Source organism: Clarias gariepinus, chromosome 23 (genome assembly GCF_024256425.1).
Source record: "Clarias gariepinus isolate MV-2021 ecotype Netherlands chromosome 23, CGAR_prim_01v2, whole genome shotgun sequence".
Lineage (NCBI taxonomy): Eukaryota > Metazoa > Chordata > Actinopteri > Siluriformes > Clariidae > Clarias > Clarias gariepinus.
Window position 1 is genome coordinate 17117469 of NC_071122.1, and position 19459 is coordinate 17136927.

At 36.6% G+C, this 19459-nt stretch overlaps 1 protein-coding gene across 2 annotated transcripts in view; it reads right to left on the reverse strand.

Moving 5' to 3' along the window:
• lrrn2 (leucine rich repeat neuronal 2) overlaps positions 1–19459 on the reverse strand; it is a 55105-nt gene that overhangs the window by 17011 nt on the left and 18635 nt on the right. Inside the window, exon 1 of one of the 2 annotated variants that reach the window (XM_053483665.1) lies at positions 1977–2018. The exons of the other annotated variant lie outside the window; for it this stretch is intronic. The gene's annotated coding sequence lies outside the window, so the exon portion shown is untranslated. Of the gene's footprint in view, positions 1–1976; positions 2019–19459 lie in introns of those variants that run through there. 2 annotated transcript variants of the gene reach the window in all.

Below are 19459 nucleotides of genomic sequence, written 5' to 3' on the forward strand. Positions count from 1 at the left end.
CATTAATGCAAGGTTTTAAGCATCACTGTCAGAGGTTGCTCCCATGTGAACAGGCTGCTATCTCCGGCCCTGTCTGCACCAATCTCTACTATCTCCCTTGCAATCCCAACCATTTCTCTTCAGCTCCAAAGACGCTCAATCAGACCATCACCTAAGGGAACTGCGCCTGAAATCGACATGAACCTTAAACTACAGGAATCTAGGCCAAAGGAGAGATTAAAAAAAGAGAGAAAAAAAAGTATCAGCTATAAAGATGGAACAGCCTCTGAATGGCCGGTTTACAACAGTGAATGTAAACAAGGCAATAAAATTCTTTAGGTAATTAAAACAATAATGATCCCTAATTTCCTAGTTCCTAGTAAAGCTCTGAAATACTACGTTAAGCGAAGAGTGCAGCATGCCAAAACAACTGTGTTTAAGATATAGTTATAATTAACAGGTGTGTGTTAATATAACTCACGATCTGTCTAACTCAGATCTTCGTGTGCCATGGTCTTCCAGACAGATGCACATTGTAGCCAATCAGCAACCAACACCCTGCACAAGAAATGCACATAAACACGGCCATCCATGTGATGTAAAAGAAAACATGACATATCAGACCAGGCCACCTTCTTTTATTGCTCCATGATGAGATGAGCTCTGATGTTCAAACCTTTAGGCACTCTGATCCAGATAGCAACCTGTGTGTTCTAAAACCGTTCTATCACTTTTTTTTAGTAATTTGTGCCATAGAACACTGAAGTTAGTCCTCGCTTCTCATATGCATCAGTAAGCTTTGGATGCTGACGCTGGTTCATAGGGTCTTCTTTCTTAGAATACTTATGGTTGGCTGTAATGATTGCCACAAACACATCAGAATACCTGCTGTTTTGAAGATGCTTTGAGCCAGTCATCTAGACATCACAATCTAAGCGACATGGGCTTTCTCCGAGCCACTCAGATCCCTACACGGGCCCATTTTTCCTGCTTTTAGGACATAAACTTCAAAAACTTCACTTGCTGCATAATATATCCCATCTCTGTACAACCAGTGTATTAACATCACCTATCAACGGTTTTAACATTAACCAGCTTTCCAATTTGAACTCGAAACGAAAAAGTGCAGTTTAAACAGATTATGTCTAGACCTACATTTGTCTAGATGTATTAGTACTACTGTACATATACTGTATAGGTCTGTTTAACACCTATAATATTAATACTGTCTGCTTCAAGGATTTGCTCTTTTTGTGCTTACCTCCAGAGCAGCTGACAGTTGGGACCTTTACAATACATTTGTTGTGTTGTTTCAGTTTAAAAATACTATTACTGGAGGATGCTCTATAATGGGAAGCTTTATTTCTCACACTCCTCCGCATTCCCTGATCTGTCCAATTTTTTTGCCACGCATACCACGATGCAACAGTGCGACAGACTGAGAGGAGCAAAAACAAAAAGAACGTATTTATGCTTTAACTAGTGAGTTATTCATTATTTATTCTGTGTAATATTTGGAAGCAATCTTCTCTTTGGATGTGTTTTGTCGAAAATAATTAAATGATAATTTACATACTGAACAATGCCTTAACTATTACTTTTTTAACTTTTCCTGTTTTATATGAGGCTTATTATCCTAGCATCTTTAGATTAAGTTGGAGTTTAAACAAATAGCTATGAATTGCACCCTTTAGTGTGGACGATATTGTATTTAGTCCATTTTTTTTTTACTACAAAAAACACTTACATGGCTCAGGCAGCCATTACCTATGAATTACTTTTCTATTGTTCAACATTATTTACCGAATTGTGTCCGAAGACACATAATTAAACCTGTTTACACATCCATCTCCAGGCCATTTATTATTCATTAACTATAATTTCCTCATCAAACACAACCTAAGGTGCTTGTCCAGGCGCGGATTTTGCAACAGTAATCAAGTTACATCTTGACATTTATGTTTATGAAGTTATGTAAGCTCATGTTTAGCACTGACCTTTCATGTCTTCACTCGGCCTCCTGCACAGACTGCTACAGTACTTGCTTTTGTTATGCTGTTGACTAGCAACGCTAATGCTGTTTTTACAACGCTGCCCGTGTTGAGAGCCACACTCTCGGCTCTGCTTGCCTGGGTGAAGACAATAGATCACAGTGGGGTTTGAAAAACATGAATATGACTGATAGAAGTCTGTAGATATTAGAACAGAAAAAAAAACAGTTACTTTATAAAGATGCTGCTAAATGCAGATTTCTCGGAGAGGTCCTATTTAGATGCGTACTGCGCTGCAAAATTAATTCTCTTTCGCATGTTGCGCTTTCTAGCCTAACAATCACTGCTGTCACACCATGCAGTCCTGTTTCAGCATCGTGTGTTTATCATTACCATACATGAAGTCAAAGTGACGTTTTTTTTTTTTTTTCTGGTTTTGACTGTTGCCCATTTCCCACTTTTCTTATTAGGCTTTAGGGTTTATCCTCATTTACTGTTACCTGCCTGTTTTCTGACCACCAATTATCAGTCTTGGATTTCCCTAAATAAAGAACTTTACACACTTGCATCTTGCCTATTTCTCCCACGCGTTACGACACACCACCCCGTGCATGCCTGTTGTTATGAGCTGCTTCTGACTCATTGCTATATCTTGTGCTGTCAGTGTTATATCATCTAACAGCATGCCCAGATGCCCCTCTGCAGAATTCTCAGCATCACTCACTGCTTTTTTAAGGAAGCATGCCCAGAAAGACATGGGGCAAAGATTATCTGGCCCTCATGCTGTTCCATGTCTTTTTCCATTCACTTTGCTTATCGTCTCCTGAATGCCCATCTCTGGCCCAGGAGAGGAAGAATGTTTTTCTCTGGCTCTTTAAACAAGCGCCAAGTGCGCTGAGGGGAACTGTACAACGCCATCGTGTGCTGCGGCATGACCCCACCGTGAGTTTAAACACTGCTTTCCGGTGTGTCAGCCTTGATGGATGCATGGATTCAGGGCTGCTAGCCTGCACGATAAAAGCACCCACTTTATTCTGCCTCATACTGTTGAGCTGCCTAAACACCCACACACACCTCACTTATATCATGCCCAAAGTGGCACAGTGCATCAACATCAAGCTCACATGACAGTCTTCTTTCAGGAAACTGTTGGAGGTAGAATAATAATTATAATTGTTTTTAATTCGAGATCTTTCTTTAAGAATGACAGAATCATCTATCATGCTAATCATAAGGTATAGTGCAATTTCGAGCAATGCCTCGCATGCAGTAAGCTAAAGAAAATCTTAAATGCAACTATAAAATGTTTAAAGGAACCCTGTGTCATTTATAATGAAATGATAATAATTAAAAAATCATTAATCATGTAAGGAAAGGTTCGTGTAGATTCAGAGAAGCACAGATTTAGAAATGCCCTATTTAAGTGTGAGGCCTGGCGCGATCATGCTGCTTTTAAAGGATGTAATAACTTAATGATCACACCAGCGTGAGGCTTCCTGCATCAAAGATCTGTTTGCAAATGAGGACAGTACTTTCAGTTACTTGTTATGAACTGCAATTCTGTTGCATTCAATGATAAATTTATTTAACATATTCTGTTTTAGCTGAGAGCCCGCACAGTTTCTAAAGTCAAACATTTTTCGGTCTTCTGTCTGAGCAGAAAATGCATATGAACATAGCTAGTAAATATTTTTTATTTTATTATTATTTTTTTACAGTCATCAATATGGACTAGACATGCTGTAAACCCTGTTACAGAAAGAGAAGAAAGCTAAAATTAATAGTCTACCTGCAGGCATAAAAATATCGCTAAACCAAACCCAGGATTGGTTAGTTAGAAAGTTGGTTAGCCAACCTTGAAATCTAGACTAATTGATGTGGCATTTTACTGTATAATTAAGCAATATTACGTATTGTACTAAATATCTCCACTATACCAGGAAATTTTAGGCACGAAGCATGGTACAGCTGGGACAGGGTCCCAGTCCATTGCAGGGAACACACACACACACACACACACACACACACACACACACACACACACACACACACACACACACACACACACACAATTGGGATTGCCAAACCCTTGACCCTTGAGGTGTGAGGCCACGGTGCTAACCACTATGCCACTGTGTAACACATGTCGGAAGCAGCAGCTGGCGACTGACATTAATTTAAAATTATTAGTTTTACTATGTAGCAAAATATGAAGAAGAATAACCATGGAGGTGTTGGACAGTCCTGAGAAACTTAAAAGATTTTCTTCACATTTCCACTTATACAGCTCCAGGGATGAATCCAAAATAGTGGTAAATAGAAAGCTAGTGCCCTATGTACTGTAGGGTATACCATCTGTTGTTCCACACACCAAGCTCTGGTGAATTGTGGTTAGATCTACATTTTGTAGGATATGAAAGGTGGGTAAATTATTACTATTAATTTTTTTTATCTATTAACCCCTGTCCAATGGACAGAATAATAATGCATAATAAAAAATAAGAAATAGTAATAATTAGTTTATTACTTGAAGGATATCTAATGTACGTACATCAAATTAGGTAAAATTATTTATAGTTTGTAATGTATTCATTTTTATCTGAGACCAAAATGTGACTTTGAAGTGATCATAGATCATGGATCTTTTGATGACATGCTCAACGGTATTTTTTGAGTTTCTAGAATTTTACTGGTATGTGATGATGCAAGTCAGTGGTCCCGCACCTCCTCCTTCAGCAGTGCTGATTGATCAATCAGCTGTTGTTGTTCAAAGGGAAGTCCTGGGGTGGAGTTCAAATTCCTTCCCTAAGCACTGCCCTTTGCCAACAACTTTTTTTTATTTTCAAAAAAGAAAATGCCCATATTATGATGCTCTTAGTGCATTGCACAGTTAGTCTTGTGTTTAGTTTTTTTGTTGTGAATCAAATACTTTTTTTACCTCAGAGCAAAAAAAAAAAAAATCCTACTTAGCTTAGCTGGCACTATTACAAATAGAAGTTTAGAGTAATTATACCTTGGCAGGTATAAAGACATTGCCATGCAGAAAGCCAAAAAGCAACCCTGAACCAGTTAGTTACAGTAGCTACAGTAATTAGCTAACATATATCACACAGTAATTAGAATTGGTTCTTTTTGGGATTAATCACGTCTTGTTGGACTGGACTCTATGTTAACATAGACAACTTCTATTATATTAAACTTCCAGCAGTCTAACACATAATGTCGTTGTATAATTCCTGTTATCCGTTATCACTGTTGCGTCTGGTTCCTCTTAAGATTTCTTCCTATTGCCATCTCAGGGAGTTTTTCCTTGCCACCGTCAGCGACACCCTTGGCTTGCTTATCAGGGACACCTCATTATTCTCTAAACAAATTTTTTCTTACTCATACACACTTCCATAAATTTTCCAATGAAATTTTCTTTTCATTTTGTGAAGCTGCTTTAGGACACTGGCCATTGTTAAAAGCGGGATATAAATTAATTTTAATTGCAAATTTGAAATTTAATTGTTGTAACTACATGTTTCCATTATTAAATTGATCAATAATAAACTTCTTTTTTTGATAGCAAATAATCCTCTGGGTAATCTGGTTTCGGCCCCAGGCCAAAGACATGCAGATTAGGCTAATAAATGTGTATGTGCCTTGTAATGGATTGGCACTCTGGGATAACCTTCAGTCCTCCTGTAACCATATATATAGGATAAAGTGATATAGACAATGAGTGAGTAATCTCAAATGCAGTGGAAAATTATGAAATTTCATTTCAAAGCCAAATGTTACATACAAGGGGATGACACTCATCTATCTAGTCTAAATAACTAGTCACAAGTGGGTGTTTTTTTCCTACAGGGACACAAACTGCTCTTGGACTTGTGCCTTGAACTTCTCATATGGAAGCCACACCTTGCTTGCAAAAGCAAACGAATAGAAAGCGCCAAGATTTTTGGCCATTATCTTTGGTGAATCCTCTCTGATCCTTTTCTTTTGATCTCCACACATTTCCTGAATAATGTATTCAAGTTCATTTATTTTTGATTGCCTTTATTTTCAACCTGTCTTTCCTCCCAGTTTTCTGCCCTTCTATTCTTTGCTTCTAAATCCTGCATGTATGACTTAACGCCCTGGAAGGCCATCTGAAACTCTCGTGCTCCATTTCATGGCTCGCTCAGATGAAAGAAAATCCTGTCAGATAAACCGCAGACGTTCAAAAGAAATGCCCATAAAAGCAGACAGAAGGCCTTGAAAATAAAGTCTGTCTCGCAATCTCAGATTTATGACTTAATTGTCAATATGCTTTAGAGACGGAGAGCCGACCGACTTCATCCATCTTCTGTGAGAGCCGACTCTGATGTCTGATGGAAGAGAGGAATAAGTGGGGATGTTTGCAAAATAACATCCTATGCCAGTATTTATCCTGAAGGATAAAAAGATTGCCCTGTCCTAGAGAGGACACAGAGCCATCTATCAGGTTGAAGATAAATTAATTTAGGTTAGAACATTAAAGCTGTGGAGGTAATCTAGATTATAATCAAACCACAATTGACTGCAAGATCTCCAGTGGTGAAAAAATGGACACGCTCTAGAAGAGTTCGCGTTATTGAACGTTGTTTAAGCAAGGTTGACCATGATAGAAAGAGGGAGTGTTTTACTGAAAAAAAAAAAAAAGTTCATGATGGCCTTGGCTGATCCTTAAAGTGCTGATAATTAAAAAAAATATTACATTAAACTAATGATATAAGGGATCAGGCAGTGTTTTTCTCACTGTCCTGGTTATGTAAACAACAATAACATGTCTGTCTATATCTAATCCTAACAGTGCCTTGCTCGGAACCCTTCCCTTCTGTTGCTACCACACTCAGTGTTACCTTAACCTTGTTTTGTTCCGATTGTTTCCTTATTTATTTTTATTTCCGTAATAAAATCAGATTTTGCAGGAGCCAGGGTTATTGATCTGCGCTTCACTGATGAATGACCTGGTTTCTGCAATGTGCTGACGGATACACTAAAGCTTTTCCCTGAGCTTAATCTTAGCCCAGCAAACACAGTAGTCCCGCTGGCAGGGTTTTACCTTGATTAACTAAAACTTCCTGAAAGCGACTTAGAGCCAGTCCCCTCACTGCTGAGCTATGACCTGCTGTCAGCTACTTTCCCACCTGCATATGCTCTTAAATTCCTAGATGTGTCCCTTTGTGTCTCCCTGTATGCCAGGTGGGCTACTTTGCTCACCAAACCAATTCTTTGTTATACAAATGTACTAGTGGCTGTGATTCTCTTGGCAGGATGTGAAAGCAACCTGGAGAATGACTGGTTTTGTTTTGCACCAAGCTACTTTAAAAGTGGCTTTATGTGCCCAATGAGTACTTACTAAGTCAGCAAAGTCTTCTATCCATTGCAACTCAGATGGATATTTAATTGATTTCCCTGACAAATGTTCTTGTACTTTTGTCCTACAAGCCTCGTACACTGTTTTGAATTCAAAGTGCCCAGCAGGCACAGACATCATTACACACTCGGCCAGTCTGAAGCAAACTCCTAATGAGCAACTCCCAGCAGTTCTTCACTGAAAAAGATGTAATAATAGGTTATGAGACCTGACTCGTGACCCGAGAAGAAAAAGGGGAAGAAAGGTTCTTAGATGTTGTAACCAACTAATGGTAGAGGCAGCAGAAGGAAAGAGGTAAGTAATTTATTTAAGCTAAATGTGGATTTGTAGCTGGTAGAAAGAGGAATTTGTAAAAAGAGACAGTCAAAGAACGCCAAGAGCAAAATGCTTAAAATGATAAAAAAAAAAAAAAAAAAAAAATGGAACAACAAATAAGGATTAGTAATGCACACTGTGCACCAAAGACTAAAGAAAAAATGTCCACATGTACTCTGAAGTACCGGTGGTTTTTATATAAATTGTCCAGAAAAAAAAGAAACTTTTCAATGTTTATTTAAAATGTCTTCAAAAGGTCCTCACTTCAAAAATAGTTAAAAACAACTGTTATGTAACTCTAATTCTAGCACAACACACATTCATCTCACCGATAGTAATCAGACTTAAGTAACATTTTTATTTGCAGTGTAACAAATGGGTCCTGTAAAGGGAGTTAATTAAGGACGATTCCAAGGTCCCTGGGTGGCATGGGTCTTTAGAAATGCTATGGGTTTGTCTAAGTTGAGGATCCACTATATTGGATTTTCAGTGGAGCCCAGAATCTTAAACACCCCTTGGGTGGGACACAGGGACTTCGGTATGATGGAAAACATGAGACTGGACAAGAAATTTGGAGCTTCCACTTACTCAGTGGACTATCTAATGGATTTATGATTTGTCCAGCCATACATATTACTTGCTCCCACATTGTCTGAACACGGATTACTGTTATCGTTAATAGAAGAAATGCTGTTATTGTTGTTGTTGTTGTTCTTTCGGCTGAACCCGGCAAGGGGTTGCCACAGCGGAATACCCAGTCCGCACTACAACTTGGCACAGGTTTTACCCGGATGCCCTTCCTGTTGCAACCCTCCCATTCTATCCGGGCTTGGGACTGGCACTGCACCCAGTGGCTTCCGCACGGCAGGACTGTACTTTAATGTATTATTTGTCATATATACATTACAGTACAGCTATATACTAGCTTCTTAGGAAGTTGTGGGTCAGAGCACAGGCTCAACTGTAATACAATGTCCCAGAAGCAGAAAGAGATAAGGGCCTTGCTCTATGGCCCAACAGTGAAAGCTGAATTGAATTGTTCGACTTGTCATTAAATCAGAAAGTAAATAACCTAAAACCTGGACATTATTAGCCTTATTTAATAGACACATCATTAAATAATACTTGTGTGTAGTTTCCTACACTGTGTAAGTAGCACCGTGATTCTTTGTAACCCTTTAATGGGACTGTAAGCACTGCGGTAGTAATCTCAGCATGCAATATGCTCCTCTTCCACCACTGGGCATCCATGAGGTGTGGACAACTACCAGCACTAACTTTTAATTAGCAGTAGGTGAGTCAGGACTTAGGCGTAAAAAACAACAAGAAAAAGACAAACAAACAAACAAACAAACAAAAAAAGCTTATTGAGATCCACTGGGTCCTGTCTCCCACACTATTACTTATTTGTCCCCTTCCTAGGGGGATATCTGCCTTATCATCCAGTCTTCCTAAAAGTAACGTCCACACTTTCTTTTAAATTAAACACTTTAATTTCATTAAAGCACCACTCCTGTGTGTAATGCCATTTGATGACTCCCCTCCTGTTTTTTTTTATTGCCTTTATTTGGGAAGAGGCTAATTAGTGCCTCCTAATCGCATAAACAGAACTTTCACAGGGCAATTTGTGTACAAAAAGTTACTAATAGTAATGGTTGGATGAGGACTAGATTTTATTGATGTACCATGTCTGATGTCATTTGCCACATGCAATTTTGCATAAACGCCTCTTTGAATTGTACAATATCTCCGAACAATAAAAGGTTATGTTCATGTGCATCACATTAAGCATTCACCATGAATCTTTTTTTTTATGAGAATATGCTTCACATTGGCAGCCCAACAGTGGCAGCTGGATTAAAGTAACTAGTAAACATTCTGAGGTTACTTAATAATAGATTAGTCTGTTTTAGTCTGTGCCCTCCTTATTTTGTTGGCATACAGCTGCTGTCTAGTGCCAACGTTTTTCTTCTCGTAAATCTCAAACTAACACCTGAACCTGAGAGAATTTCTTTCCTCACATCCAATCTGAACTTTGATGATGATCTTTGTCTTGATGGCACCTCAGAGACTGGTCATGAGTGTTCAACAGTTCTGTCACCACAAATAACTGAAACAAAGCTATTAATCAGTCTGCTGTAGTAATGTAGAAGGGCTCTGGCCTTCCAGGTCTGCTCTTTTTCAGATAGATAGACAGGAAGATAGACAGAGGTGTCTATGTGAGTGACTTAACCGTTGATTCTCAGAAGCTGTGGATTGGACTTGACATTGGTATTAAATTTAAAACTTAACTTGGACCTTGGGTTACAGGACTGACCTGGTATCATAAATACATTTCTGTTATACTGTATGCGACCATGAATTAACATCATAGCTGCCATATTGATTTCATGACTACTTATATCTTATGCTACTTGTTTAGATTATCATGTGTCATATTTTCTCATTCAATTCAATGCAATTTATTTAAGTAAACTGTTTTTTAAAACTTGTATAGCAACGAAAACTCTTTTTCTTACTTGTGAGCAGCTTTAAAGAAATGTACAGTACAAATTCCTGATAATAGTTTTACATTTGTTAATTTGGACAGGACTTTATGATGCTACTGTAGCTTTAAAATAAACATGAAATATAATTCACATTCTGTATTACTTAGATTCTGACCTCTCATATTCTGTCCTGACTGTAATTTAATGTGTATAACAAAAAATCAGCTGCCAAACCTGTTGACTTGATACATATTAAAGAGGATTTAGGATTTGAAAAAATAAAAAACATGCAAAATCCCAGTGTATTTAAAGCAACACTTTGCTTTATGCAATTTACATTTGTAGTTTAGGCTAAATCAGATGAATATGTGTAAACTTAATGTGAAATAAACAGTCTGCTAACAGCCTGATTTATTTATTAATTATTAGTTTTTTGCAGTAGCATTAGCTACAGAGGCGAGCTTTAGGAATAATTCTACATGGCTTCGACAGTGCGCTATATAAAGTCATTATGCTTTGCCCTATGTAGAGTAGGCATTTGTGATTTGGCACACTCTCTATGAGTGAGTATGACTTCTATGTTACCATAGAAACAGCCATAAATAAGGCTGCTTTTAAGTCTCTTCACATCTAAGTAGAAAACCTGGTCTTATATAACTTGTCTAACTAATAACTACCTAATAGAGTTGCCAAGATGGGACAGACCTCACTACAGCAATTAAAATCTATAAAGTAAATTCTACTAGAATATAGAATTTATATATATAAAAAAAGAATTAGCAGGATTTCTGGTATAGTGCTAATTGATGTTAGCATATGAAATCAGAAAACAATGCAGAGGGTCAGTTCCCTCATAAATCACAAAAGGAAATGAATACTACTCTTGTTCTGAAAATGTTTGGCATATTACCAGTGTGAATCTTGAATCATAACATACCTAAAACACTCTGCATCATTATTAGCAAGAACAATTTAGCATACGGGGTTTTGTTTCTTGGGGTTAATCTAATCAGCCTTAGCATTCATTACAAATAGTTGTGATTTTTCATAATCCTGTCGAGGTACTGTAAGATTCATGCTTTCCCACTTCATAAAGCAATATTTTTCAATAGTACTCGTATTCATTGGGCTTGTTGAACCTGGCTAAGGTACAGTCATAAAAGATATTTGCCCACAGTTAATAGCCTTGTTGATCATTTTTGCAGTTTTAATTTTCCTTAAACAATAAAGTCTCACTAACTGTTAGTAGTATTAGCAACAATTCAGCAAATAAGTGTAAGGGCACAGCAGTGACAATAGAAAGTGGTGTGCTAAGTGCAGCTTTATTTGGTCTATGGGAGAAACAAAACATTGATTATATGGCTTCAAAATACAGCGTTTATTTTCACATTCCCTTATCGTGCATTTATCACAAGCTTATGAGGAACACAGAAAATGAGTTTTCATTGTTTTTGCATTTTACTAGTACTCTACTTATGACAATAGAAGATTTATGCCTAGCACATTCTACTTAAATAACATTGCATTATTTTTTCTGTATGTCCCTGAGTGTCTTTTCAAAGCATCTGCTTTATGCACAGCTTTAGCTGAGATATATTTTTTTTAATGGCAAATAAAATGAGCTTACGCAAGCATAATTACAATATCCCTCCATCAATCTTGTTGCATTCCACCACAGCTTTCTGTTAGATAATTCAATAGGCTGGGGGAATACTTATGAGTGCATGTTAATCCATGGCACAAAACACACTCTGTCTGCCATATTGTGAAGGAGTACATGGCATTTATGCTGCATTAGTGATGACGCTACACACCGGCCCGCTGGCAGTTGCACCGTGCTACTTAAACACCTTGCAATAAATCATTGCATCAAAACTATTCATTTCCTGTCTTTCTCAGAACTCCATTATGAATGCGCCACAGACACCAGAATCCAAAACTACGTGGAGCTTTTAAAACGTCTTTCCAATAATAACTGCATTTCATCAGTGAAATGATTTATAGACTCCATTAACCACTGAATAAACGTACAACCTTCATATAATAAGCTACTGCTAAATAAGTAAACTAAGCTCAGGTAAAAGCAATGCAAAATATCATAGCTGCAAAAATTAGATACAGTGAAACCTCGGATTGCGAGTAACACGGTTTGCAAGTGTTCCGCAAGACGAGCAAATATATGTAATAAATTTTGAATTGGAAAACAAACAATTCTTGGTTTTACGAGTACGGAGTATCATGTATCGCGCATGCGCTTCTTGTTTTGACGCCGAGTGTCATGTGATCACAACTAAGCCAATGGTTTTTCTCTCTCTTGCGCTGCAGAATTGTGGGTAATCGTCTCCCCTGCTGGGTCTTAGAGCACGGGTGTTTACTATAACACTGTGACCACGTGTTTGTGCATAAAACATATTTTATTTTGTGTCTGTATGCATGTGTGTACAGCGCACGTGTAAAGCAAAAGCAAGTCTCATTAGAGAGGTTAAAGATCCATTTTCTCTCTCTGTATTAGCCTGCTCTTTGTGTCATTGGTCACTGTGCCACACACACACAGACCCCTCTTTGTTTTATTTTTACTTTACAGCAGGGATTCCGTTAGTGTGTCACTAAATTGAGTGTCATTAGAGAGATTTCTTGTTTATCTTTCCAATCAATCTTTCTGTTAAGTGCGCTTGCGTGAAAAGAGTGAAGGGTAACTGGGTATGACGAGAGGGGGGGGGGGGGGGGGGTGCTCCTTACTTTAGCTTCACACACACACACACACACACACACACACACACAGAGCGCCTGGGCGCACAAATGGAAACACTTATCTGTCGGCATTTATTTTTACTTTTTTTTTAAAGGTAAAGTGCAGGTTCATTTGTTTTATTTTTACTTTATATTTTGTGTTAATTATTTTCATGTATTTATTTTTTGGGGCTGTAAAACAAATGATTTCAGTTTCCATTATATTTTATGGAAAAATTCGAATTTAGTTTATGATTTGGAGTGTTTTAAAATACAAGCTCACTTCCGGATCAAATTATGCTCGTAATCCAGGGTTCCACTGTTTGTTGCAGTCAGGTCCAGTCTTTATAGGTTTTCTATATTGACTCAATATATTATATGAGTTTTACCACTTACATTTTTTCCCAAAAATATACATCTTTAGTATTTTATATAGTGTTTTACTAAATGGCAATTTATACACATTGTAATTAACTGTTGTATTTATTTTAGTAAGTTAAAATCCAAGGTGGTATACTGTAGTATTTTATTTAGTAAGTTACAATATATCATGGCATACTGTAGTATTTATTATAGTAAGTTACTGTAAACTGTGATATACTATATTATTATATAAGGCAAGTTACTGTACACCATTATGTACTTTAATATTTATTATAGTAAGTTACAAGACATGCTGGTACTGTATACTGTAATATTTATTATAATGAGTTACTGTGGTACATGGTGGTATACTCTAGTACAGTATTTATTATGGTGAGTTACTCTGCTATGGCAATGGAAAGGACATACTGTATTCCATAAAAGAACAGTTTTTCTGAGATTTTTCGAGGGTATTATTTTGAGGGTAATAGTTTTGTCTTTATGATAATATTTTAATTTATAATTATATTTTAATCATTATATTTTTAATTATTTATACATATTTATACATAATAATCTTCATCAGTCCTTACCATGTGAGAAACCTTACCTATAGGTGAATTACAGTATCCTTTATGGACTTATAATTGTGAGCTACCTCACTTGTTCACAGTTCTTTCAGGCATTTTTTTCTATAATCGCTTGTGACTACAGTCACCCATTAGTTTAGAACTAAAATTCCCATGAACAGTTTTATCCGAGTCTCCAACTAGGCAAATGCATTTTATATTAACTTAAGAATTTTTGCCATTATACAGAATTTTCAAACTTATAGCACACAGATATACAAGAGATTTATGGTCAATCTATCTGATATCATCCAAATGAAGATGGGTTGCTTGTTGAATCTGGTTCCTCTGAAGATTTCTTCCTATTGTCATCTTAGAAAGTTTTTCCTATTAACTAGCGCCCTCAGCTTGCTTATCGGTTATGGTCTACACTTTTTTTCCTTATGTTTTTTCATTTATTTCCATTAACTTTTAATTTTGTAAAGTGGCTTTGTGACAATCACCATTATTAAAAGGCCCATACAAATAAAATTGAATTAAAACAAGCTATTAGTATGACAGTTAAGTGGCATCTAACATTACCATAGAAGCAAGTTGACTGCCATAGTGGTACTACATTCTATTATTAATAGATAGATATAGTCATTCATTTAAAAATCTATCGTATTATACCATATAAGGATTAATATGGTAAATATTGGACTGTTTGTGAACCTTACTATAATAAACTATATTAAAAATGCTATAGTATACTACATTACTATACTATAGTTTACTGTTGTATACTAGAATAATTTTACTATTTTAAGTTTACTATAGTAAGGTTCAAAATCACTACAGAATTTACTAAAGTAATTTTACTACAGCAAAAAAAAATATTATTATATATATATAATTTGCTATAGTATTTTACTATAGTATACTATAGTATTTTTCTTATCAAGTCAAGTCAAGTCAAGTGGGCTCTTATAGTCATTTTAACTATATACAGTTTATTACACGATGAAACGAAACAACGTTTCCCAGGACCAAGGTGCTACATACGACATAACGTTACAACATAAATTAACAAAAACTGACTAGCTAACTAACAAAGAAATCTTATTAGCTGGCTAGCTGAGACAAACCAGATTAACATTATAAATAACATTATAATTATGTCTTGACTGGCAGTTATTATATGAATGAAAACTAAAATAAAGTTCATGTTGTCTCATGTGTCTTCTGTCCAGAATGATTCTAAAGAAGTCTCAAAAAAAAAAAAAAAAAAAAAAGAGCAAGTTTGGTCAGGCATATACAGCCTGACATTGAAGTAAAGGCTTAAATAAGGGCTAGTCCTGACTTCACTACAGCTAGTCCTGGAATTGGAATTTGGATTTGATCATGGCATTCATGTCGCTGTAGCAGACAGGGTTTCTGCTCTTGTGTTAAACGCAGTCATACATCTATTATTGAATGTTACATTTTTCATGGAGGCTTTGACAAAAGAGCAATTAGGATTAGTGTTTAAACAATTTGCATTACTATTATGAGAATTATAATTACAAGTTTAGCCAGACGAGCAGAATGATCATGTCAATAAAAAAGCTATTTATTGACTGTACTCTAGTTGAGGCTATGAAAAGTGCTCTTAAGCAAAGTTCTGTTGAATGGTCAGTCTAACTGGACAAAATTTTAATTAGACTTCATCAGAAAAGCTGACACATCATGTCAGGAAATTTTATCCGTCAAGGTGAATGGGTGGAGGAGGGAAGAGATGGCACTCAGCCAATCTGGGCCTCACTGAGGCATCCTTACAAACCCACTGTGTACCAAATTTCTTGTGCGTGTATGTATGTGCGTGTCTGCCTTCCTTCCTATTTGTATGTGAATTGCATCAGGCTGTTGTTGCTTTCACAATAGTAACAGCTTTCACAGCGACTTTGTGGCTTGATATTTACACAGGTGGGCTGAATGTCAATACCGGGGACCTACGTGAAATGCCATTGATCTCTCGCATTCTGTGGGTGGAAATGTAGCAGTACTAGCCTTTAATTTTCATAGAGGGCACATAATTGTGGAGCAGCACATTAAAATTGGTATATATAACTCCAAAACAGATGGGGGAAAAAGGATTAGCCTGAAGTTGAGGAGAGATTGAAAGGATGAGGCACAGAGCTATAAATCAAGCACTCTTGTCAAAACAAAAGAGAGAAGAACGGTGGAAAGGGGAGAGTGTGGCAGTAAAACACAGCGCTCAGCTCTAGTCATCTATCTATGTGAGGACGAGGCTATTAGTGGGACGACAGTGCTAGCGGACCTTGGTTAACCCATTCTCTCTCTCCATCCGTTTCCCCCTTTTCTATTTCCTCCTGTCTCATATTCTTGTAGTTTACTATTTTAGGAAGTTTATTAACAATAAAGACTAATGTACCTTTATGTTTTCTGGAACATATTCAGATCGTTAATAAGTATCTGCAATAAAATCTCACTTCCTAACGTAATAATACCTGTGCCTTAGCATTGTAAAAAAAAAAAAAAAAAAGATTTAACAGTGTAATTTGGTTTGAGGCTTAGTATTACACATAGTGGTGTTTGGGATTAGCACTAGCCTTTTCACTATCGACATGTTTACTTGCAATATTTCTATGATCCAAAAACCAAATGTGCATTCAAGCTGATGGGATTGTGGTCTGGATATTTCAGCAGACTAAACCAACTGCATAAAAAACAATGGCTGTATTTCACTTTCTGTATCAGATCTGACTGTTGTGACTGATCCAATCACATGCCTTTATGTAAATTATTTAACTGAAATCAGCTCAGAGACTAGCAACAGGCCTAAAGATATTGGATTAAAAAGGAATCTTCACAGATGGGAAAGCCTGTTTGTAAATTTTATTTGCCCACACTGGTCTGATTAGTGAAGCGATAAACATAGCTTATAAAACTGACAATGAATACTGAATGTTTAAAGATGACAAAACAAGAAGACAATACAAGACAATAAAAAAAACCACTTCATTACCACTAGGAACAACATTTATTATGAGGTAATTTTAACCCATATTTTGCAGCCAGCAGGTAGGATTTTTTTAACCCTGTCAATTTATGTTTTCTTTTACCATGTCTGTCATGTTTTCCCTCACCTCGTAAAAATATGTCACTAGGTGGATCACCTCGGCGGTCTTGTTCTTGTCATATAACCTCTTGCCCCCTCTGCATTCTAACAATTACAAGCTTTCGATCTTGACATCATTTTCTCATGTTGCTCTTTGTACTGGTTATGCTTTTAAAAAATGAAGCTTCTTGCTTGATTTCTAAAATTATCAATTGATTACTTTCAGTTGGCCTGTAAACATGACAGCATACAAATCATTATCTGGACCTCAGCTGTCAACACCGCATATAGCTGACAGGCATGCAAAGTGAATCTGAGTCAGAAGACGAGAGGGAACACAATGTCATGAAATCTCTGACAACATTGTTTAGTCATGATACAGAGCCTGTCTAAGCTGATGTCAGTGTCACATGTCTGTATCATCTGCAGCTTATGTAAAAATAAAAGCGAGGCGGGTATATTCGAGACCTACTCCTTTATAATGAATTATAAAACCAAATGCAACCATCAAAGACCTCTCTTTCTGTTTTTAATGGATTCAGGCAAGGAACATGCAATGTAGATAAGTCTCCCAAGGGTACTGGATAAACAGCATGCAGGCAACAATTATTAAACCCACTGAAATTAATGACGGCTTTTTCCTGTTCTAATAAGGCATGTTAATTCATTTCACACCGGGACTACCGTAATGTTTGAATCATATTTATTTATATTGGTGCATAAAACATAAGTGTGAGGGTATGTGGTAATAATGTAAGAAGTATTAAATATTCTTAGTAGCTGTGACTTGGTTCTTTAATAGCGCTATAATTCTGAGCTCATTCTTAGAGTTAATGTGGTTTGAAGTGAAACGAAGTAATGAAGTGAAACAGCTTTTCCCACATATAAGAAATTGTCAAAAAATTATATCACACGCTAAACCTTTTTCTATATGGCTTCACAGGATAGTTAGATTAAATCGGTAAAGATAATAATATTGAAAAAAAAAAACCTTAAACTTGATTTCTTTTACCTATTCAGCAGTGGAATACTTATTTTCTTTCTGACTTCTGATCGTATATTTAAAGAAAAAAGGAACAACTAAGCTCAAAGCTTCTGTCCAATGTGTACATTGGATTTGTAAATCTAGTAAAGCATTGATCAAGCAGGACAGATTGACTGGGAGAATTCTAGTCACCAGGTTCTCTTTACTACTGTACATGCAGTACAGTGCCATGAAAAAGTATTTGCCTGATTTTTTCTTTGCATATTTGTCACACATGATACAGATCATCAAACAAATTTTAATATTACACAAAGATAACCTGAATAAATACAAAAGGCTATTAGTATCCCATAATAATCATGTTAAACCATATTATGGATTGCACCTGGAATGTTTAAAGTATTTATCTTCCTGATTACAATAGAGTGACAGAAGAGAATAGAGAAATAAATCCTAATGATAAGCCTTTATCAAAATCTTGTATACACTGGCTGGCCAAAAGAAAAATGTCACACACTTTATTTTCTGCTTTGTTACGATGTGCAAGTCCGACAAACTGAAGTAAACACAGGTCATAACACTGTCTCTAGAGGTTTGTACAGCAGGCATTATGCATGATGGGTGCATCACTTCATGCATTTACATTTACATTTACATTTAGGCATTTGGCAGACGCTCTTATCCAGAGCGACTTACAAAAAGTGCTTTAATGTTTACAACATTAAATCTGTCATGCGCTTCCATTCTTACTGGAATAGGGTCAATCTGGCCACAGTCCCTTTCCCATTGCTCCAATGTCCAATCTTTATGCTTTCTATCGAATATGAGGTTTTTGTTAGGCTCAATAAAAAGGGATTATTTTATGGCTACACATCTGTTTAGTCCCAGTCCTGTGGGTTTATCTAACTGAACATTCAGCAGGTGGAATGTCTGATCTTTGTAAATCGATTAATAACTTGTTTCCAATATATTGCCACCATGCGGAAGTGGGAACTGTACACACTGTTTTTCACAAGCCTCATTGCACATTACAGGAAGTTCCTGGCAGGCCATTATTCTTTCAGACGTGAAGCAGGCAGTCTAATCATGTCACCGCTGTACTGAGAAAACTTTTTAACTTTATGGTTTCCAAGCACTAGTGAAATGCTAGAATAAGAACATTAGTGTTGCAGGAGATTACATAGAGAGAGAAAAAAGGGAGATTTTTACTCTTACGACTGTGTTCTGTTATTCGGCACAATCGAAAGTTCTGTTTTGTCCGGAACACCCCTTGTATACACAGTGGATATCATTATTGTATTGAAAATGAAAAAATATGGAATTGGTGCCTCATCTGAATATTTTTATTAGTTTCACTTTTTAAATTTATTAGTTTTATTAGTTTAATTTCACCCTAGAAGGACGGTTTGGTTGTCAAATCATTGTGGCAACACCATTTTGGCAAGCCCACTGAATTTGGGGCACCATGGGTATTGCGATGTTTTTGAAAGTAAGAATTAATTTGATGAAATTCCATTGGATCAGTGTTAACTACATGAAGTTGGCATAAAGT